Raw genomic sequence first — 16,929 nt, 5'->3', positions numbered from 1 at the left:
GATGATGGTTGACGATGGTTGACCATGTTGACTATGACTGACCATGGTTGATGATGGTCTACAATGGTTGTAATGTTGATTTATATTAAGCAATGGTATGTGGGTATTTGTATGCCATGTCTTCACAACAGACAATTGCTTAGATGGCCAACAGAGAGAAGCCACTTCAGAACACGTCTGGTGTTTTCAATCTCATAGAGGACGGGAGTCTCCTTCTGTCTTATGGGGGATCCATCGTCTGGTTCTCCAAGGAAAACAATATGAAGCCTTCTTCAGCTGTGATTGTGGATTCTGGTAACTTGGTTGTGGTGAGTGCCGAGAATGCATCTGTTGCCTGGGATGAAGATCACTGCGACCCAGAACCTGACTTTCTAGAAAATGACTTGGGATCGGAGTTTGGATCACTTCAACTTTTGGGTGGATGTAGATGAAAAGATATAGATGGGTACAAGAATTAGACCAATTACTGGCAAAGCGGTGCATGGAATGGTCGGATCTTCAGCCAAGTTCTAGATATGCCACAAAATTACACCTACAATGTAAGGCCTTTTGGTAACAGTTCATACAAGTATGTCACTTATTCTCTGAAGCCCGATTTTCCATATCTGTCGCATTTTCTGGTGCATGAGTTAGGAGAAATTCAAGATGATTTTAGTATATACACATGGAATTACTTATGCTATAAATTGTAATATTGGCCTAGATTCCATTCTAGTCATGTAGACAGTATGAGACCTTTATTTCTGTAGTCAGTTTCCCTTGCCCTCTTCTTTAATCATTTTTACACAATAATGGTTAATCCCTTCTCCTCTTCTTTAAGAAGTTTTCTCTAACGATGGTTGAGGGATAATTGTAAATGAAAGAATCTACATTAGACTGTAAAAGTATGAATTTGTCATTGTAAAATTTAAACTATCTCTATATCGATGCCCTTTCGATAGAATTTTGTAGTAGATTTTGCTTGTGTTATTAAGCTCGTGCTTGCCTAGCGCTATTTATTTTTTCTTTTGTATAAATATCTCCCTTGTACATGTCCATGGCCCTGGAGTCAAAAGAAGCATTGCAACATTAGTAACCACGACATAACAAGAAAATCTAAACATATAAACACACATAACAAGAAAATTTGAACATATAAACATACATAATAAGAAAATTTGAACGTGAGACATTAGAAAACCAGGAAATAACAATAAAAATTATAATGTTTTTTTTTTCTCTGGATTCTTTTACTTAACACTGATCCTTCTATTGGTTTTAGGGTAACCTCCATATAAACTTATGTATTCATTGCAATGGCTTCTTCTACTAAAAAAGAATCATTCCACAAGTGTTTGGATGCCATGATAAATTTCTGCCTTGTGTTATGGGACAATTTGTTATGTGTATCATTGGCAAGTCAAGTCATTATGCAGTGTTATGTGGATGAATGTCAAGTCAAGTCATTATGTAACCATGAGAAGCATCGAAAAATTAGGGTTCACGGACACATGTAGGGATAAATTAGAGTTCACATACATGAAATAGTTAGATGGCTATCACACATAAATGTAATACTAAGCAATGTAATGTAATAGGGGAAAATTTTCCAAACAAAAAATGTTATCAGATTAATGTTATGCCAGAGTTAGCATTAGTCTATTACAATTAAATGTTTACATAATCTTCCAAATGGGTAGAAAAAAACTTTGGATATGTCAATAATTCAGAACTTTGTTTTCTTTGGATTAAAAAAACTTTGGGTAAATTAAAGTTTCTCATTTGTAATGTGCCTCGAGACACATGAAGTCTCCAATAAGAGGTATAATTGAAAAGTTTGGTTAACTTTTGGTGTAACGAAATTGTGAGGCCAAAATCTTGATTAAATTTTGGTAAAGAGGATAGTCAACGCAAACTAATATGAATTCAAAGAGCAAGCAATCGCTACAGTCCATGCTTTGCCGTAGGCAGGGACTAATAATAGATTTCAAATCCAAATGTGTGTTACATAAGGTAGCAAATTCCATCCTACACTTGTTTTTCATTTACTTATATAACTCCTGCATCATATAATATATTAATGACACAAATGATAATTGATCCACTTTCAATTATTCTTGTATTTCTCTAATTATCATAAATGAATTACATAAGGTTCCAATCTCTAAGGAGGAAAGGACTTGTGTTCTTAAATAGTTTTTCTTGGAATTAAAAGTTTGGAACATGATGAATACATGAATGTCTTGCTGATTTTGGGTAGATGTAGGAGGTATTTCCCAACAACACAAGTTAAAATCAAAAGAAAGTAAAATTTAATTTAATTTTAAATTTTAAATAAGTTAAAATTAAAAGAAAGAAAATTAAAGTTAATTTTAATTTAATTTACAAAGTGTTATGTCTTTTTAGGTAGGATAATATCACTATAAAAAGACACTTGATACAACTAATATAGGTCCATTATAATTACTAACCCAGAGGGATAATATATCTTGAGTGAAAATTTCTTTTAGAATGTAAATTTTCAAAAACAATATTTTAACTCAAAAAAATATGCTTTTTCAATTATTTTATATAATGTATATATATTCCTATTTTAACTTTTGACTCTACTTTACTTTTATATAAAGTCGATATAAGATTATGTTGTTTCATATGGACATAGAAATAATTTATATATGGTTGAGAGTGAGAGTAAGATATTTTTACCACTTCTCCATTGTATGGACATTGAGAGTGAGATCATTGATGTTATATTATACTTGTAATTAAAAAAACCAAACAAGAATATTCATTTTTGTTTTTATTATATCTGATATTTTTTTTAATAAATAATTATTTTTAATTAAAGTTAGAAAAGTTGGGAAACTCAACAAAATCTAAAAAGAAACTAAATACTAAATGCAAAAATTTATAGTCAATATTAATACAAAGTCAATAATAAATCAATTGCAATAGTCTTAGCCTTCAGTAGGGACAAATAATACATTCATATACCCATAGGAAAAAACTAAATGATATTGCTTATGTGCTTCAAAATGAGGAATCCCATTGTGCCTTTCCAATAAGGGTGTGATAATCCATTGATCATTGGACCATATTGGAACTTAAGCCAAATAATTAGCCATTGAATTAACTCTTTGTTCATGCACCCTCTCTTTAATTGGAACATTGATTGACCATTGATAGTTAATGGTAGTTACTGGCACAATCATATTACTAAATGTGGTTTCTATACACCATTTGATCCCATTTTCCACCTTTTATACATTAATAGGTGTATAAAAATGATGTTGATTGGTTTACATGAACCACATTTACTAATTTAGTGTGCATATGAACCACATTGACTATGGATAAGTATGTTCAAGTTATCTTTGATGAGGGTTTATTATGATTAACATATAGTTGACTATGAACGAATGTTATTGTCCGCATCTGACTATACTTGACTATGAACAATTATGATTGGTTATGGTTGACCATGGTTTTCCTTGTTTACTCATGGTTGACCATAATTGACTATGGTTGGGCATGTTAACCATGGTTGACCATGTCAACCATGGATGGCAATCGTTTGAGAAATTTCATCATGGTTGGTCATAGTTTTCTATGATAGATTATGGTTGTCAACATTGATATTGGATGACTATGGTTCACCATGTTGGACCATGGTAGCCTTAGTTGACAATGTTTGACCATTGTAACTATGGTTGACCATGATGAGCATGGTTAAGCATGGGTTGGCCATGGTTTTATAAGGTAATTTATGGTGATTATTGTTGACCATGGTTGAAAATTGTTGACTATGGTCAACCATGGTTAACAATGGTTGGCCATGGTGACCTTATTCAATAATGGTCAACCATATTTAAACATATTGACTATGACTGACCATGGTTGATGATGGTTGACGATGGTTGACCATGTTGACTATGATTGACCATGGTTGATGATGGTATACAATGGCTGACTAAGGTAATTATGGTTAATACAGGATAACCATGATTTTTTATGGTGAACTAAGGTTGACAACGGTTAACTATGGTCACCCATGGTTGATTATAGTTATACATGGTCAACCTTAGTCAATTATGATTAATTTTGGTAAACCATGATTAACCATGGCCTACATGGTAAAACATATTCATACATAGACATCATGGTCAACCATTATCAAACCGAGTAAACTATGTTCACCATATTTGATGTTATATTTTGTTTGTCACATTGTGATATTGGTATTTGTTGGTCACATTGCAACATTCTTATTTGTTCATAACATTTCCATGTTGATTTCAGGTCATTAGATTATGATGTTCATTTTGGTTTTCACATTGTAACGTTGATTTATATTGAACACATTGTGACACTAACTTTTTTCCATAACATGCTACACCTTGTGACATTGATTTATATTCATGAAATTATGACATCAATTGTTGTTTGTTATATTATAATGTTAATGTATGTAATAATCCCTCCCACCCCCTTGGAGTCTTCCAGGTTGAATGGGAGGTGTTACATTCAAATAACCCGACCTCCATGGACTCATTATGAAGATGGGCTATAAATTTATTTGTTTTCCAAAGTTAGCAGAATTAACCTTTGATAACGCTAGTGCATCTTGCTCGTTAAGATCTTTCTGCCAAAGTAAATTTTAACTCAATTCGATGTTTGGATCAAAAGTTATGCCCATTTAAATTTTAGTCATTTAATTTCCACCACATAGGCAAGGAGTTACCACATGGCACCCATCTGGAAATCCCACCTCACCTAGGTGGTTCCATGTTAGCCTTCATGCTAACATGGACATGGCTACGTCCATGTAACCCTTGCCACATCGACTAACCCATGATCCCCACCATGTCTAGCTTATGCTTATTATTATTTGTTTACATTATATCTAGTTCTTAGGGAAATTTGGTTGTTCCTGGTGAGCACCAGTATTGCAGCAATAATGCTACAACTCCTGGGGCTTCCTACTTTACTTTTATCAACCCGGTAGTTCGTAACAAACTTGGAAGCGATGATGTTGTATGCACAAGTACTAGCTCATACTGAGGTTGTCACTTGGTCAGCTAGTGCAACATCACTAGGAGCTTAAGCCAACTTATATGAATTATCAGAAGAATATTTTAACTGTGATGAAAGAAAGCTAACTCTAGAATGCCTATTCTACTTGCAGAAAGACAAAGAAGATTGGAATGTAAGAGCAAACCCTAATTTACCTATTAACCCTACTTTTGTAGGAAAAGAGATGAAAACTGATGAAATGAGTGCCATTGACTACTGAAAAGGTAAATTGCATTTATTGAAGCTACTTCTGAGAAGAAACGAGAATAAAACATCTTTTTGTGCTTTTGAGTGTTTTTATGTGAAATTATTATGCTTGTGATTTATCTGGTTGTGATTGTGCAGAGGTTTGGTGGCGAAGGAAGATGGAGTTGGCTTTTCAGAGGTGGAGGAAGGTCTGGAGGGGTCCTAAGAATCTCCTAGTACCATTCTGAAGACTTCCATTTCAATCGGATTTCGAAAAACCACTTACAGGGAATTCTACAGGAGGCTGTAGGGGATCTACAAGAGGAGGCCAAAAGCTATTTTTGGACTTTTGAAGGTGGAAAAAAGATGGGAAATGGTAACTGAAGGCTAGGTGAAGGTGTTGATGTTTCTGGAGCTTGCCAAGGAAGATCAAGAGGGAACATGATGGTTGGATTTGTTCAAATGGCAAGAGGGAAGCTTATGGAGAAAACACAGAAATTAGGGCATATTGGCGAAATGTTGCAAATAACTTGGGAAATCTGTGAGAAGTGAGTTGGTGCTAGCTATTTTATGGATGTATGGTGAGTTGAGGTGTCCTGCAAGAGATCTGCACATCTACTTACAAAAACTGATCAAAGAAAGGACTAACTATACCATGAAAACAAAAGTTTCTCTAGCTTGACCTAATTTCTGACCTACAGACAGCAAATTTTGAACAATAACTTTTGAAAAGAAAAGCATGCAGAGAGATCTATGGTAAAATAACATGAAATGATCTAGGCAACTAAATCTGAATCAGTATATCAATCTTTCCAAATCAAGTCATCACACTAGAAGTTGCATGGAAGGGCAAAAACTATGTTTTTGGTGGCAGCAGTAGTGCCTTAACCTCAAATCACAGTCCCAGAAAGGGAGAAAGGAGATCAGGACCTGTTGTTGGCCTTTTTTAATCTTATTCTATCACTGCATTAACCTACTTGAGCAACTGAAACAAAAACATCTACATAAACCATCAAAAGAAACCTAATCTAGCAAAGTAAAATGAATCTATGTAACAGAAATTAGCTCATGAACTGAAGAAAAAAGCATATAAGTACAAAGAAAGAGGTGTTGGGTAGCTTGGGTTGGGCTCTAACCCAAGAGCTTCAGCCCTCTGAAAGAGATCAGTACCGGCTCAAGAAATATTTCATCTTCATTATCAAAAATAATAGTCACATTACATGAACTGTTCTAAAAAAGGAAACTCGAAAATGAGTTGAACAAGTGCTGCACAAAAGTGAGAAAATTGACTAATAACTGGCTAAGCTACTGAGTCTCTAAGCCCCCTTATTTATACAAATGGAGTCCTCCAACAGTCCTCCTAAAATCAAGGAGCTCAGCTTCCCAGAATTTGAGATAAACGTCAATCCTTCTTTACTTGCTCGGTTGTGCCTTGGATGCATCAATGTGGATCTTTGTGCTTCGAGTTGTTGATGGAGATCTCGAGGAAAGGGGTCATAAATGAAGGATACACCCCCCTACAAATCATCTTCCCTATTTTCCTCGAGTATTTGCTGCCATTTGCTCATAAATCCCTTGACTTTGTCCAAAATTAACAAAAAAACTGCATAAATCACACATTAGACTACATGGCAAAATGACTAACCCAATTCACTCTATTAGCACAAATATATTCAAAAACCTGCAATTAACCAATGAGAATGGTGGATTAAGTCGAATTAAGAGGCAAAATGAGCCCATATAATTACCCATTTATGGGGCTCATCATTACCCCACTATTGAAGGTGTTGCTCATCCTCTGAGCAACTAATCCATCTCCTCATCCTTGGTGGCCTTGATGGCCTCCCTGATGTTCCATGGCTCAGATATGAGATCATCTTCCCTATCATAGAATCTAGCTTTTGCATCCAACTTTCCCAACTGTTGTTTTTCTTCTTCTTCCTTTGTGCCTTCTAGTAGTCCTAGTAGCAGTGGAGGACACAGCTTCAAACCAATCTAATGGACCTTCAGACTTTGCATAGAGTGCTTATACAGGGGCACTCCCCTCAATTCTTCTTTCATCCTAGTTGGTAAGTGATACTCCTTGATCTGCAAGCTGTGTGGTAGTATATTCCACCTCCTCATGCAGGCATGAATGCAGTCATCTCCAAGCAATCTTTGCAATAGCCTGGGCCTAATCATTGATGTACTTAGGGGCACTTTGAGGATCAGCTGCAAGTTGCTGATGAGTGCTAATTAGAGCCGTAGGGTCTTCTGGTTCTACTCTGATCATTAGGGGTTCATCTTGTTTTTTTCCATCAACTTCCTGATTTCTGCTACTCTTTTCTCTTCATGTCTCATCCATGATTCCATGGCGATCAGCTATAGGTCTCCCAACCTAGCATTGGGGTCCCATAATTTCATATCAGTAAGGGCCATGTTATGTAAATAAAATTTTGCCAACTTCGCCTTGTCCTCCACTGAACTGTGCTCGCATAAATCCATGAACTGCCTATAATCCTGGAAAGGCATGCTGCCCCTCTGTGCTAGGGTCTTGATTTGAAACTGTAGCCACTGGTCTTTCAGGTAAACTGCATATGATTTGGTTGGTTACCTACGTTGTAGTGCCTCCATAGCCTAGTTGACCATGCAGGCTAATTGGGGTTCTCTTTCCTGTAGTTGTCTCCTTAATATTTCATTCTCTGCTTCCAAGTGAGATCTTCTAATGGATTCTCTATGTCTTACCATGCTCAATTCCTTGGCCATTTCTCTCAACTTGTATCCATGTGCCCAAGTCTTCCACCCCTTTTGATTTTGCAATCTGCATCCATGTATGTCTCCTTACTCTTTCCTTTTCCAGCTCAAAGAAAAGAGGGACTGCAAACTTTTGTGGGATGATTTCCCCCCCTTCTAGAAGGTTGTAGCAAGAGCCTAAGTTACGTTGAGGTCCAAGCTTTGGTATCTCTTTTTCCTTGTCTTCCTCCTTGGTCTGTTCTTCTGCCTTCTTTTCAAGTTTTTCAGTCTCTTGGAGCTTTGCTAATGTCTCATGTAGAGAGGTTTGCACCTCCTGTAGGACTGTTTTAGAGTCCATTAGTTTGATCCTTTCTTTCCAAGTAGAGGTCTTAGAACTTTCTCTTTCGTAAGTGATGGGGTTTTTGGAGGGAGATTCCTCCTTTGTTGTAGAAGGGACATCCTCAATGATGATGGGCTCCTTTGAAGGTGGCTAAGGCTTCCCCATCTTTATTCTCGTGCTCTTTCGAGCCTTGAAGTATATAGATGATTGTCTCTTCCTTTCTCCTTTAGGCTTTGCTGGAGTACTAAGTGCAGCAAGAATAGTTGCTGCCTCTCTTGCTAGTGTCTCAGGGGACACTTATTCTTTCTTTGCTTCTTCTCCTTCATCTGTTGTTTTTCCTGTTTTTGTTGGTTTTTCTTCTGTTGTCTCTGATTTTGTTTTCTCCTGTTCTTTCTTAGTTTCTGCCTTTCCTGTGGCAACCTTTTTCTGCAATGTCTTAAGCTTCTTCCTTTCAGTTCTTGGTCTCTTCTTTTTCTCTGCTGTGGTTTTCCCCTTTTCTGCTTTTGATTCTTTCTTCTTCTCCGCTTTAGGCTCATGTTTGGTGGTGTCATGTTTCTCCTCTCCTATTTGGTTTCCTTCTTCTTATGTGTGGGGTTCCTCTTCTTCCAATTGAGTGTTCTTTTCTTCTTCATGGATTTCCTTCTCAGCTTCCCCTTTTTGTTCCTCCTCTTCACTTCCAGACAGACTAAGGTCATTACTAAGATTTTTTATATCATCCTCTTTAGTCATATTTATGAAAATCTCCCAGGCTATGGGGATTGTATAAGTGTGGAGGGCATCCTCCACCAGCAATTTAATTATCCCATGGTGAGCCAATTGGTCTGGAACCCTTGCCTTCAATTTGGTGCTAGATTCTATTAAGGATTGGAGGAGAAAATATGAAATACTGAGTTTTTTGGATGCAGGAAGGTCCATGCCATATCTTAGTTCATGTAATAGTCTAAAATGATACCCATAAACTATGTTGTGTCTTCCTTCATAGGAGATATATTTCATGATCTGATAATTGACCTCACCCCATGGATAAGGTATACTTGTCCTCCTGATGCCGTTCTTATCCCCCACAGGATGTTCATTAGGCTAGAAAAACATCTTCTTGGCAACTTGACCCAATGGTTTTTCTTCTTTGCTCCAGGGTACCCCAAGTGGGAGACTGATGACCCTACTGATGAATTCCGGTGTGAGTTCTATGGTTAGACCCCTGAGAATGACAGTGGCATGGGTTTTTGAGTGAGGTTTTAAAGACAATAAAAATTCCTCTGTAACTTCCTCATCATACACATGAAAATTTTCAAAGAAAGGCATCCAATTTTCCCTGGTAAATAGGGCTACCACTTCTGGATGTTCATCCAACTTAGTTGAATTCAGAGGCTTCTTCCTCATAAAACCCCCTGTCATGATGTTCAGAGACTGCTGACTGTCTCTGGTGAGGAGGAAGGCACCAAATTTCGAACCCGGAAATAGAGGAACAACTGAGGTTTTCTTTTCTAGAACTAGAGAGAGAGTTTTTCGTTTTCCTCCTTTCTAACAAAAACAAATTGCAGCTTTCCTTCCCTTCAAACTCTGTTCTTAAACTTAATTTACTTCTCGATCTATTTGAGGGAAACAATATCTTAAAAAAACAGAGAGTATACAGGACAATGTTTTTTCCCTTTCACAAAATAAGCAGACTACCCAATGCAAGTTCAGTTTTTTACAGGCTTAATTCTATAGAGTTGCATCACCCGTTTATAGAGGAGAATACCACAGAGGAGAAAGAGATAGTATTTCAGTGCAAAGAGCAAATGAAGAAATTGTATTCATGCATGTCAGTTCAGACAGAGACCCAGTTGAGATCAAAGAAGGTACAGTGTACTATTAGTTGGATGAATAAAATAAAAAAATTTAATTTCCATTCCCGACACCTTGCTGAATAAATCAAGGATTTTCTTAAACGCCAGAGCCTCTTTCACCGTAGGGGTTCCATGTAACATAGTATCATCCACAAATTGTTGGTGAGTGGTAGCTGGAATGGATTGGAGAGGCTGAAGTCCCTTGATCTTCCCTTCTCTTTTCGCTTTGGCTATGAGTCTGTTGAGTCCTTCCATGAGGATTACGAACAGGAAGGGGGAGAGAGGGTCTCCTTGTCTGATTCCACGAGTGGTTGAAAAGGGTTCAGAGTGGGATCCATTGACAAGGATTGAGAACCTAGAGGATTTAATAAGGGCTAGAATCCAATTGATCCATTGCTTGCAAAAACTGAAGGCTTTTAGAATGGCTTCTAGATATTGCCAGCTGACTTTATCATAGGCTTTCGATAGATCAAGCTGCATTAACATCCCTGCTAATTTTCTAGTTTGAAGAGTGTGAACCATTTCTTGAGCTAGTAGAATATTATCTAAGATCTGTCTCCCTTCGACATACCCCGATTGCTCTTCTGATATGAGGCCAGGAAGAATTGGCTTCAGTCTATTAGCTATAACTTTTGATATGATTTTATAAATGACATTACACAGAGCAATTGGTCTAAACTTCTTAGGAGTGTTTTCTTCTTCCATCTTTGGGATAAGTGCTATAAAGGTGGAGTTAAGAGATTTGAGGATGGATCCAGATCACCTAGAGTCCTCTACAACTTCCCAAACTTCATGTTTCACTAGGTTCCAGCAAGCTTTGTAAAAATTAATGGTGAAACCATCCGGTCCAAGGGCCTTATCACTTGGCATGCTTCTGACTGCTTCTTCCACTTCCTCTAGGGAAATTTCTCTGCTGAGGGTTGAGTTATGATCGTTGGTAATAGTTTTGGGAATGGCCGTAATGAGCTCCTTTATAGCATCCTCTCTGTTTACTTGCCGTTCCTGGGCAATACTGCTGAAATGCCTAGTGAGTAAAGCCGCTATGTCTTGGTGATTTTTTAAAGTTTCCCCATTCTCATCCTTGAGTTCTAGTATTTTATTCGCACTCCTGTAATCTAGAGCAGATCTATGAAAAAATTTGGTGTTCTGCTCACCCTCGTTTAGCCACCGTATTCTAGATTTCTGCTTCCAAAGAATTTCTTCCTACTAACAGCGTGTATGCCATTGATGAGTTAGAGCTTTTTCCTGCTCTAGAGACTCCTCACTGTTGTGCCCTGAAGCCTAAGCTTTGTGTATCTGTTCCAGTTTATCTTCTATTAAGATTTTCTCCCTAAAAATATCTCCAAACTCCGTAATATTCCATTCTTTTATTTTGGCTTTAGTATACTTTAATTTCTACTGAAGATTAAACATTTTGAATCCCCTTCCAATCATAGGTTCAGACCACCATTTCTCCACTAGATTGAGGAAGTTGGGGTGTTCCAACCAAAATTTTTCGAATCTGGAAGGTTTATTCCTTGGAGTGCCATGGATAGCTGCTATTAAAGATATTGGCCAGTGGTCAAATCCTCCACTAGGAAGGATATCTGAATCAACTAGAATACCATCCATAATGATGCTCTCAGAGATGAGGAATCTATCCAAGTGAGATGCAATCAGCCTATCGCCACCTCGTCTGTTATTCCATGTGAAAGTGCCACTCTTTGGTGGGATATCCACTAGTTTAGCATTGTCAATGAAATTTGTAAATAATTCCGCATCCTTACTGAGTTTTCTTATTCCCCCTTTCTTCTCGAGAAGGGTAGTTATCATGTTAAAGTCACCCCCCATAATGCACTTGGAATATGGATGCCTAGAAATCAAACTTAACAGAGAACTCAAAAAGGTCATTTTACCCTCTATCTTCTGCGGCCCATAAACATTTGTGCATAAGAAGGATTCAGAGTTACCTGTGGGTTGGGCTTCCACGACTATGAATGTTCTGGTTGCTTTTGCTGAGAGGACTTGAATTATCCTCGAGTCCCACATAGTGACTAAACCTCCTTCTCGACCCTGACTCTCTACTTCCATATAATCTATATGATTTCCGAGTTTCTTACTGATGTTAGCCATGCTGGTATTGCCGCATTTAGTTTCCTGAATGAATATGATATCTGGTTTTTCTTTTTGAAGTTTTCTTTTCAGAATTCTATGCTTTGCTTGGCTGTTTAGCCCTCTTGCATTCCATGAAATGATTTTCATGATTAACTAGAAGAATTATTGGTAAGATGGGAAGGAATTTAGAGCCTTCATCTTCCCTGAGTTTATCATTATTATCCCTAGCTCCTGCAAAACTTCACCACTTGTTCTTCGGCCTCTCTTCTTCCTTTGCTTTGAGCTTGTTGAGTTGCAGAGAAGACTCTTTGGGTGGTTCCCAGCTCCTTTAGCTATACCTAAATTTCTACTTTTCCTTTCTAACTCCGCTTTCTGCCTTGCTATAAATAGATCATTGACCTTCCTGATCTCTTCTTCCGGTACATTTTCTATGCCTCGAGCTTTCCAGTTCTCGACCATGACTGGTAGGTTCATCCCTTCCTCTGCAAGAACCTCCTCCAACTCTGAGTCATCGCTTCCTCCATCAGTGGTTAGCATGTCTGCATCCTCCTCTGGCTCTTTTGTTTGTTCCTTCATTTGGACTTCTTTGCTAATAATGTCTTCCTCTGCTTCTTTCATAGTTTGCTCGGCTTTTTCTATTAGCCCTTCATTTAAAGTTAGGATTTTATTCAAATCCTCTGAGTCTGTATCTAACTCTAAGATTTCAAAAGTGTTGTTGTGATGACCTTGTTCTCTTTCTATTCTGTTTGTTCTTCTTCGTTTGGCTCTTTGTCTTATCTTTGGTTTTACAAAGTTATCTCTGCCTCTGTTTACTTGCTCTGTTTTAGTGAATTCTTCTTGTTTATTCAAAGGGCATTCCCTCATAAGATGTCCATGCTCATGACATCTTCGACAGCGGAAAGGAATCTGTTCATAGTCTATTGCTTGGAAGTAATCCTCGTCCGTGTACTCTAGCCATAAACCCTCATGTAGAGCACCTGATACATCCATTTCCACGCAGATTCTTGCACACGAGGTGTATTTTCTTTGCATGGTCGCTTTTGAGGCTTTGATAAAAGTGCCCAGATCCCCAATTTGTTTTAGAGCTCATAGACCCCAATAGTCTATGGGAAGAGAAAACAGGCGGATCCACACTGGTACCTGAGTGAAGGTTTCTTTTTCTGGAACAAAATTTGGCTTCCATGGTCGCATGTAGAGACCGGTTGAAGCTAAGAAATACGGGCCTCCATAAAAAATTATGTCCTTGTCTTCTAGGTTGGTGAAAACTACAGTAAATAAACCATTTGCTCCTAAGTGTAGTTTCACATCGCCTTTGGTTTTCCATTGTTGTCATATCCATTGACATAATGCTCTTTCAGTTGGCCACAAGCCCATAAACTTGCAAATGACTGCATGCTCTGCCATGTGCTCTCGAGATTCTCCGGATCTATTGTGACAACTCTAAGGGTATCTACCTTTTTAGGTTTGTAGGTTCCGCAACTGTTGGGTTGTTGCTCGGGTTCGAGCTGGTTTCACATTCCGTTTCTTCTTTCCCCTGGGAGCCTTCCTTATGTTCCCCCTTTTCCTTTGACTGTTTTTCATTATTGACTGTAAGTTTTTGTCCTGTAGTGTCATTTTTTCTACTGTTCTCCAAACCGTCATTTCCTTTTCCCTTGATTTGTGGGTTGCTGCTGGGCTCTCTCACTTCTACTTGTTTTTTCTCCTTATTTTTCCCGCTGTTCTGCTTGAGCCTGTCATATCCTCAAATTCTGACTCCTTCCTGCGCTGTCTACTTCTGCTTCTGCATGACTATTTGTTTAAAGGTAGGGGTCCCAATGGACCCCTCGTTGACCATCTCGAGGGTCAGTTCTTGTCCCCTTCTGAGTAAAACCGCTAGCCTCAATCTATTCGCTTCCAGCTCTGGGTCTGTAATAGTTACTCAAAAACCCTGACCTAGAAACTCTGCCCTCCTCGTTCCACCTGATTCCTTTCCGTCATTATCAATATTGTATTGAATGTGTATTATATTTCAGAATTTCATCAAAACAAGTATTATTGGCATTCGATTATTCTTTCGACATTTTTTTCTCAAGTCCAATGAATATAATACAAGAGAATATTAGTTAATCTATAAATAGTGGAGACAATATTCAAGGTAAGTTCACTTTTTCAACAATTCTTTCACTTGACATATCGCTAATTTGTTTACTTGAATGCTGCCACTGTAATAATGTTTTTTTATTTCCGTTTAAGTTCTTAAAAAATTTCTTCGTTACACATGGAAAACAATTCATAATATATACTAAGGTAATTTTCTAAATGTTTTGATTTGTTTAGGTAATGAAGTGGAGATATGTTAATGCCATATATCTAGTTATAGTGCAGAGTTAAATGGGAATTTATGTAAGTAAAAAAAGTTCAGTTAATACGTTAGATATGAACCAAGTCGTCATACTCTAAGAAAACCAAATTGTTATTCTGGTAATAGGTCTTTCTTTTTCAGCCTTTTCAGTCGGAAGGAAGTATTAAATATTGAATAACATATTTTTTTTAATAAATTTTCTCACAAGGACATCCCAATTTTTCAATGCAATTTGCGATTACTTTGTATGATTTTTATTTTTTATTTTTTTTGAAATATATGGTAATTGAAAATTATATTAATATACAATATTATTCTTTATAATAATTTTTTCATTGAATTTGCATTCTTAAATGAACTATTTGTCATTAAAATAAGCTTATATGATATATTCAGGAAAAAGTTTTTTTTATTGATTTCTATTTAGTTATATGGATTAATACTGATATGTGTGTGAAATGTAAATTTTTAAATAATGTAAAATGGTTTTAAATGTAAAACTCTAACTTTTTTTAGTTAATTTAGTTGCTAAATGCTAAGGTCACTATCAAAGCTAACAGGAAATGGGTAATAGGTGAATAATTGGAACATTTTGAAGTAAAAGATACCTAATTTCCCTATCCATTTTTTTTTTTTTTGTAAATTTGTATATATTCAAATCAATTAATATTTGTAATTGCAATCATATCATATTGAAATCAGCAAGACAGAAAGTTAGTTGTTGATTTTTAATTGCCTATACAATGTATTAATACAAGTGTATAAATATAATATATAAAACCATTAAAACCAGACTAAGTCTATATTTCCAAGTAAGTCTCACAAGGACTCTCATTGCAAGTTGAAAGAAGGGCCCATTTTGGAGGTTGAGTTGCATAATAGGCCTTCCAAAACAAGGTCACATATCTCTGTGGAAACTACATAGGAAGAGGTTCCCTTGGTGAGGCTTTTTTGTTCTATTTTACATATACAATGAAGCCCTATACATGGTTTATGGGTGTAATCTCATATTTGTGATTTTTTAGAGGGCAGATGTGAAGAAGATATTTGTAAAGTAAGTTCAAGAGTTGGTTCATCATTCACATATTTTTGAAAACCCTAAGGACAATGAATAAGTGGACATTCATTATCAAGTGGGATGTACTTGGAAGGCCTTTGATAGTAATCTTGGAGCAACCAAGACACTATTGAAAAGAAGTTTGATTGATGTCCTAAGAACTATCAATTTGATACAATAATAGGATAGTTAGAGGACTGACAAGAAGTTTTATTTGAAGACCCTAAGAGTTGGCTATATTGGAAATATGATAATAATAGCTAGAGGGCAAAATTATCTGAGTCTATGGGGATTTGTTGACTGGTAGAGACTAATTAGAAAGGTCAACAAGTTGTGTTCAAGGTTGACTGAACAATAGATTGGTTGGCCTTGCTCTGTGATAATAATTCAGTTGAATAAATTGTGTGATAGACTATATTTAAGGTAGGAAGTAGTGGAGGAAGAAGTTGGAAACAGTTGGTGAAGGCCTCAAGTAGAGGATCATGGACTATTAGGAGAAATATTAGGAGCCTTAGTTCAAGAAGTTTCAAGATGAGAAAACTCAACAATAAGAGGGTTGATTGAGGAAGCTACAACAATAAAAAGTAGTTGATGTAAGGGAAGTATGAGTACTTTTGCCACAAGCTAAGGCTTGTTGATGCACTCTCCCTATTTGAGAGGGAGTGATCTTAGATATATCCTCTTAGGTTAAGAGGGATTAGGTAGGACATTGATTCTCCTTGTGTCATGTACTAGGCCAAGATTAACTGCCGCAAGTCTAGTGCATGCATCATGGATAGGGAGAATGGATTGAATAAACATGGTTCTCCTTGTGTCATGTATTGTGATGTATTAGGATTGATATACTAATTCAAGTACATGGACATGGATAAGGAGAATGGTTGATCGGATAATCATATTGGACAAACATTGTTGATTCATGTATTATGATGGATTAGGATGGAGATCCGAAGTTAAGTACATGGATTTGGATAAAGAATGGTTTGATGGACAAACATTTCTTTGAGGGAAATGGTCCAATGGAGGACATACTTTGAGCATCCTAGGTGGATTATGTACCTCAATGAGGTAGTATGGTGTCCCATGGAATGCCTCCCAGCATTATGCTCTGATATAGTGAGAGATACAATGTTCCTGTTGTTATGCTCCTAAACCAATAGATGTCATATATCATGATTGACTTGATGGGCTATGTAATATGTTCATACCTTTACTTGTTGCAAAGGTTTTCCATATTGTTAAAAAATGAAAAAAAAATAAAAAAATGTAAAGAGGGTATACTCTAAAAGAAAAATCAAAGGGTGAAAAGAAATAA

The sequence above is a fragment of the Pinus tabuliformis genome, chromosome 4_1 (genome assembly GCF_031772625.1).
Source record: "Pinus tabuliformis cultivar Carrire ecotype Pingquan chromosome 4_1, CPIR1, whole genome shotgun sequence".
NCBI classification, from domain to species: Eukaryota; Viridiplantae; Streptophyta; class Pinopsida; order Pinales; family Pinaceae; genus Pinus; species Pinus tabuliformis.
Note: the sequence above shows the minus strand (reverse complement) of the source record.